General features: G+C 33.2%; 1 protein-coding gene across 1 annotated transcript in view; it reads right to left on the bottom strand.

The window, feature by feature from the left end:
* Positions 1 to 5499: 5499 nt before the first annotated feature.
* LOC116850291 (death-associated inhibitor of apoptosis 1-like) overlaps positions 5500 to 7858 on the bottom strand; it is a 64356-nt gene continuing 61997 nt past the window's right edge. Inside the window, exon 3 of the mRNA XM_032828391.1 lies at positions 5500 to 5856. The gene's annotated coding sequence lies outside the window, so the exon portion shown is untranslated. The remainder of the gene's footprint in view (positions 5857 to 7858) is intronic.

Raw genomic sequence — 7858 nt, 5'->3', positions numbered from 1 at the left:
TAATCACATTTATCGAATAAAGTATTTCATGCTTATAATTATCACGATCGCAACGGATTTGCACTATATATAAAGTGTAGTAAAAAGAAATCCATTATTTTTGCATGAAATTGAAGGCTTTATTTAGCATAGTTAGAATGATCCGATATAGGTCAAATATGCACCCTTTTGTTCGATAACTTGTTGCCATTTTGAAGGTAATTCCATTATGCCTCTCTCACAGAAATCCTTGTCCCTATTGGCAAAAAACTGGGAAAGTCGATTTTCACAAGCTTCTCTTGAGGCGAATTTTTCACCAGCAAAATCATTCGCCATAGACAGGAACAGATGGTAATAACTTGGTGCCAAGTCCGGACTGTAAGGTGGATGCATAAGAACCTTCCAACCAAGCTCCCGGAGCTTCTGACGAGTCACTATCGATGTGTGTGGCCTGGCGTTGTCCTGATAGAACACAATTCCTCTCCTATTGGCCAAAGCTGGCCGCTTCTGGGCGATTGATTCCTTCAGACGGTCCAATTGTTGACAGTACAGATCCGAATTAAGAGTTTGGCCGTAGGGGAGCAGCTCATAGTGGATAATTCCCTGCCAATCCCACAAAACACACAGCAAAGCCTTCCTGATCGTCAATCCTGGTTTGGCCACCGTTTGCGCCGGCTCACTGCGTTTCGACCACGACCGTTTTCGCTTGACGTTGTCGTAAGTGACCTACTTTTCATCACCAGTCACCATCCGCTGCAGAAATGGGTCGATTTTGTTGCGATTCAGCAGCGATTCGCAGATGGAAATTCGGTCCATGAGGTTTTTTTGTATTAACTCGTGTGGCACCCATACATCGAGCTTCTTTTTGTATCCAGCCTTATTCAAGTGGTTCCAAACGGTTTTTTGTGCAATGTTTACCTCCTGGGCAATCGAAACAGTGCTTACATGACGGTCGGACTCGACGATTTCTATTATTTTATCGACATTTTCAACAATTGGCCAGAGCGTGGTGCATCTTTGACATCAAAATTACCGGAACGGAATGGACGAAACCAAAATTGCGCGTGATTGGCTGTTACAGTATCAGGACCATAAACACTATTCACATTTTCAGTCGCCTGGCTTGCGTTTTCCCCTTTATCGAAGAAAAACTGTAAAATATGGCGTATTTTCTCTTTGCTGGTGTCCATCTTTGACACGCGCTCAAACAATACTAAGTCAAACAATCACAAAACCGTCTGAGAAGTTTTTTTAGTACGAAATCTTGTCTTTCTAACCGATCGCACTTATACAACGCGAGATACACATTACTAAAGCCATCTATTGGAAAAATAATGGATTTCTTTTTACTACACCTTATATTTTTAGTATAATATTATATTTAATATTACGTTAAACTATAATTATGGTAAATATTAATATAATATGCAAAGTTATTATTATAATAATTATAATATTCCATACTATATATATGTTTCATATTATTATTAAAAAGATATATTAAATATTGTCATTATTTGTTTCCTTTCTTTCTTTCATTTTTTTATGATAAAATTTTCTAGGAATATCAGACTCTCTTGAATTGATTTTAAATAAAATTAAACGAAATGTTTTTTTTTCATACAATTTCGATTAGTTTTATTTAAATTATTAATTCAAGAGAGTCTGATATTCCTGGAAATTATACGTGTTAAAAAATATATATTTCGTATATAACAGTAATATAATTAATTTAATAACAATTATATAACAGTAAAATAACTTATATTGTACCTACATAACATTTAAACAATTTATATAACTGTAATATAACATTTCTGTAACCACATTACAGTTATATAATATTTTCGTTACATGTTATATTTAAATAATATAACTGCAATGTACAATGAGTGGGAAAAAATTACTAACATAGATGTTGCATGCAACGAACATGTTATATTACCTGTTACATTCTGTTTTATTACGGCAATATTGCAGTTATATATCTGTGTTTGCTGAGAAGCATTAAACAACATGATCTAAAAATGGGAGACCGTCTGACATAGGATCGAATCCACGCGAGTTTCACGAATAATTGAAATAATACGGAATATGAAATGTCAGTTTTTTTTTTATTATTTAGACAAAATAATCATACACTCATATTACTTATCTGAACCATACTAATGAATAAATCGTTGGAATTCAACAAAAAAATATATGTATATGTATTAATTTGCTAACAAATAACATATAACTCTTATATAACTTTTTAGTCACATGTTACTTTTATGTTATATTCACATTGTATAACTGTAACACGTGTGAGTAGGAAATTACAACAAATGTTTATATAACCTACTATCCAGTAAGCAAACTGAGCGCAAACTGCGTGCAGATTGGCAGTAAATTTGATCAAAAACCCACAGCAAAACCATAGCCATCTGTGTCTACATTAGGCTACAGTTTTGGCGACAGATCTTGCTGTCGGACAATTGGTGCCAAATTTGCAGCAAAAACCGCGCAAAGCTTGCAGCGCAGCAAGGTCTGCGCGGTTTCTGCTGCCAATCTGCCGTCAAATCGCTACAAGCTCTGCGCGGTTTTTGCTGCAAATCTGCAACAATTATCCGACAACAAGCTCTGCCACAAATCTGGCGGCAATTTGGCAGCAAGATTTGATATAACAGATCCTGCATCAAATTTGTTATCTATTTCCCTTATAGAAATATCATACTAAGAATCATTGATAATTACTTATTTTCAGTATTAAAAATACTGGATAATAAGTAATTATCAATGATTTTTAGTATAATATTTCTATAAGGGTTGCCATCAAAAGTTGATAGCAAGCTCTGCTCGAAATTTGTTCGCGCAGATTTGGCTATCTGGGTACATACATGTTATATTACATATTACATTCCGTTTCATTACGGCAATGTAACTACTGTTATATATCTGTGTTTGCTGGATAAACACTGCATTTTTAATACTGAAAATAAGTAATTAATCAATGATTTTCAGTATATTTCTGTAAGGAGAGATCGAAACTGTGATCACCAGATGATCGAATCAATGTAAAAATCGATTTCAGATTAATCTTGCCATTTTGATATCATATCGATATCTTTTTGATCATTCATTCCTCATCAGATAGACGTCACTCTGCTACTGTTCTGGGTATATTTTACTTAAGTCATTGTGACAATTAAAGTAACGTCTTCCTGACGTTATTTAATGACGTCTCCAATCTGTGACTTAGAACCGTTATAAAGACATCGTTTTTAGGTTAATTTTAGGTATAAATGATGTAAAATTTGACATAAGAATCATGTTATTATGACGACTACCTGTTACCTGGGAACATAGCGAATCCGTACACCTGATCCCAAAATTAGTAATAATATATTATTATTACGCGTTTTATATTTACATATAAACTTCCTATAAATCCAAGAAATTCTATAAATTTAGAAATAGACGAATAATATCTAAATTGCAAATATTTCGATAGAATCTATTTCAGAAGTCTCCATGATAATTAATAAATCGTAGTAGTGTGTTTGCTTATGTGGTAGTACTCTTTTATTAAAACTGCAATACGCATTATTTATTATTATAATACTGATAATATATTAATACAGTCAACAGATAAAATATTTTACGCATTTTACGTTACAATCGAAGATATAAAAAAAGGTACAGTGAAGTCATCATTGAATCTGATTAGCTTTAACATAATAAATTCATAACGAAAACGAGTTCTCAATGTATCGAATATCAAAGCATCTGATACAAGAAGCTCGGATACATGTGTCATTTTTGTATACTTACTACATATTATAACCTATAAAAACGAATGATGACGTTACCACGTACTGACCTTACTAGTACAAAGGACTTCGCATGATTCTTATTAGAAAATTATTTCCAGTAAATTTATTTGAATTTGTGATATGTTGTAGCTCTTACAATCCTAATAAAAAATCTCGATAGACTCTTGTACGATTAGTTTCTGAATTAAAAACATTTGTACGTTTACCTACACGAGTTTGCATACTTGTGTTTATTTGATGTGTATATATATATATATATATATATATATATATATATATATGAATATATACATATTCATATACAGGGTATCTCAGAACAATCTACGAAGTTCTCGTGTGAACGTAAATTGGGTTAAAATAAACATAAAAGTCCTATACTGGTTTACGATATTCGTAATAATAATCGAAAAATTAATTACGGAAGATTAAGGAAAAACGTGTGCTGAATGGTAGAGGACGGACCGCTCGAGTCACAGCGCAGTCCAGTAATATAGCGCGCGGATGTCGCGCGTGGTGATTGGAAAACAATGCACCACTGCGTATACTTGTACATCTGTGCTCCTACATCTTGCCTCAGCGCGGTGCAACAAGACGTAGAGACGCAGCGGTATAAGTATAAGCAGTGATACGTTGTCTTCTAATCGCCACGCGTGACATCCGCGCGCTATATTACTGGGCTGCGATATAGCTCGAGCGGTCTGTCCTCTACTTCACTCGCTTTCCTTAATCTTTCGTAATCAATTTTTTGGTTATTATTACGAATATCGTAAAATGATATAGGACATTTATGTTTATTTTAACTCGGTCTACGTTCTCACGAGAGCTTCGTAGATTGTTTTGAGACAATCTGTATGCCCTTATAGAAATATCATACTAAGAATCATTGATAATTACTTATTTTCAGTATTAAAAATACTGGATAATAAGTAATTATCAATGATTCTTAGTATGATACTTATATAAGGGTGTATAAATATGTATATGTATGTGTGTGTGTGTGCGAGCAAGCACACAAGCACAAACTCTTATAGGCAAATGTGCGGATAGATTCGACAAAAAAAACTTTTAAATGTTTTTAATTAAAACACTAGCCATGTACAAGGTTTCTACTTATTGCGATTTTTTATCAGGACTGCAAGGACTACAAAATATAACAAGTTCAAGCAAAGATTGAAAACCGTTTTCTCGTAAGAATTGTGCAAAGTCCTTTGTTACTTTAAACAAAATTCGGAATGCATATATGATTTCAAATTTTATAAAAAATTCGTATAATGGTAAAAATTGTATAGTGTATGTATGTAATTATATTGATCTTCAGATTAATGCGCCATATGAGTCATGTCATTAAGCGTCATTTACAAGTCGATCACGTTGTGGTCTACCCTTATAGAAATATCATACTAAGAATCATTGATAATTACTTATTTTCAGTATTAAAAATACTGGATAATAAGTAATTATCAATGATTCTTAGTATGATATTTCTATAAGGGTATGTCGGACTACAGCAAGGGGTCGATTGTGTATCTGAAAACGGAGTGAAAATGACAAAAGTGAATAAATTTACTAGAATATTTGTAACTTCATCGATCAATACCTAGTGAATTTGTAATCACTTTTGTAATTTTCACCCCATTTTGAAATACACAATTGACCTCCTGCTCCAAAATAATTAAATATATTTAATTAATTATGATAAAAATTGTTACGATAGAATGGTCCGTATATTTTCCAACATGACTCGTACAATTTTGCGTTAATTAAGCAGAACATACATCGGACGTTGTTCGTGAATTTTATGTAAGCAATTCAGTAATTACGATATGTATTTACTATGTTTCTCTATTGTTATACACATCGCAAATTTTTCTATTAACATGATTCTATAAACTGTATTATTGCTTTTTCCTCCTCGTTCAAAGTGTCTTATATGTTCGTTTCCTTACAATTTATAATTATAGTTACATTTACGAGCAAGATTGAGGGTTATACTTTATTTATTGTTATTTTCGGCGCTTTTCCTTATTATCCTGTGGTGTATTGGTATCCTGTGTACAGGTTTCTGAAACAAGTCTGGAGTTTAATATACGATATTACGGTATTAACTATAAGCTGTATTTTTTTGTTATATTATTGTATTATACGAGTAATTAACCCCTTCACTGTGGAGTACGTTTATACACGTGTTGACAAAAAATTCAATAACAATTAAATAAATTAGTGAGTTTTAAAAAAACTAGAGGGTTTTAAAGATCGCTGAATACAAATTTGAGGTCAAAATTAAAAAATTTTTTTGGTAAATCCATTTTGACGACTTTTCCAAATTAATAATAGGCACTTAATTGCAGGTAACAAGCACTTAACAATTTTATTATGATGCTATTTTGTATCGTCCAATTTCACATAGCAAAATATCGAAATAATATTTTTATTTCCGCATTTTTAGCTGATAAATATTTAAAAATCTAAAAACCATGTAATACGGAATATTAGAGAAATCCACTAATCATTTGGAATTTTCGTCTTTTTAATCCACCATTGAATTTGCCATTTCTAGTTTTCCAATTTTGAATCCAAATTTATTTTCTGTCACTTAAAAAACCCTACTGTGCTTTACAGAGAAATTCGCCAATTTACTGAATTTTGTGATATGTTTTTGTCCCCATATTAGATCCGCTATTTAGAGTTTTCTACTTTCGATCTCAGATTCGTGTTTAGCGATGTCAAAAATAATTATATGCAAAATTTTATAAAAAACGTCTTGTAGAATCATAGACATAGTAAGAATAAACCGAGGCTGCGTTCGCTTTTAGCGCTTATGCGCTATAGGCATCATTCTATCTTCTTCCCGCATGTAATAAACGATAAAGATAGGATGACGCTTACAGCGCGTAAGCGCCCAAAGCAAACACAGCCCGAGTACTAGGTCCAAGACGTAATGTCAACGTAGAATGAGAAAGAAGACAACGACTGCAGAGAGAATCTAGACAGAGTGGAGCGGATCATGTTCTCTTCTCTGATTGGTGCCGCCATTAATTACGCAACTTCCGCAAATGTGATATATATAGGCCTGTTCTTTGTAGCTGCACTGCTGAACTAGAGTGCAATAAGCTAGAGTGAGAAAACGTATTTATTTGTCTCACTTCAATATTGTACCAGTTCAGCAGTGCAGCTACAAAGAACATGTCTTATATGATCTCAGTTGTATTCGTAATGCTTGTACTCTTTGCACGTTTAGCACTTTTAATAAGACGGACGCATCTGGAAGTGTTAACAAATTATAGTTATAAAAATATGTTTCTATATATTTTATATATAGGGTGTCCCACCACTACCGCATTATCTCTTAAGGACGGATTCCTGAAGTAATTTGAAGAAAAAAACCCTAATGCAAAAATATCGAGGCTATAATACTTTTCAAATTATAAACAATTAAAGTTGACCAATTATATTGGCTAAAGTACGCGCACTCAGATACGGTACAACACACGGGAGCGGTGCACTTGGACACGGTACATTTGGACACAGCCAATCACAGCACCGTATGATTAGAGACATTTGTAGGGTCCCTTGGAACAGCGACTTGTGATTGGACTGTGTCCAATTGCCCCGTGTCCAACTGATATACACCCACAATACACAATGGTACAGGTGCATGCGCAAGTGAGAATTTGCATAAGATATGAAATTAGTTGTAAATCCCTGAAAGAAACGTCAAATGTGTGAGCTTACTAATTCTCATAAATGTATTGTGTGATATTTTCATAACATTTTGACGAAATTTTTATTATTTGCGATATATTTATTTAAATGATAGAAAACGCAGATTATTATTACATATATTGTTGTATATATAAAACTTCCGTATCAATATTTGGAAAAGGGACGACATGTGCATGTACCTGTGCCGCTGTGCGTTGTACTTTAGCCAGTATAATTAGTCAAATTTAATCGTTTATAATTTGAAAATTATTATAGCCTCGCCATTTTTGTATTAGGATTTTCTTATACAAAGTACTTTAGGAATCCGCCCTTAAGAGATAATGCGGTAGTGACGGGACACT

The sequence above is a fragment of the Odontomachus brunneus genome, unplaced genomic scaffold (assembly GCF_010583005.1).
Source record: "Odontomachus brunneus isolate Ranch 3 - 2012 unplaced genomic scaffold, Obru_v1 Obru_scaffold_142, whole genome shotgun sequence".
Lineage (NCBI taxonomy): Eukaryota > Metazoa > Arthropoda > Insecta > Hymenoptera > Formicidae > Odontomachus > Odontomachus brunneus.
This window is presented reverse-complemented; position numbering and strand designations above follow the sequence as displayed.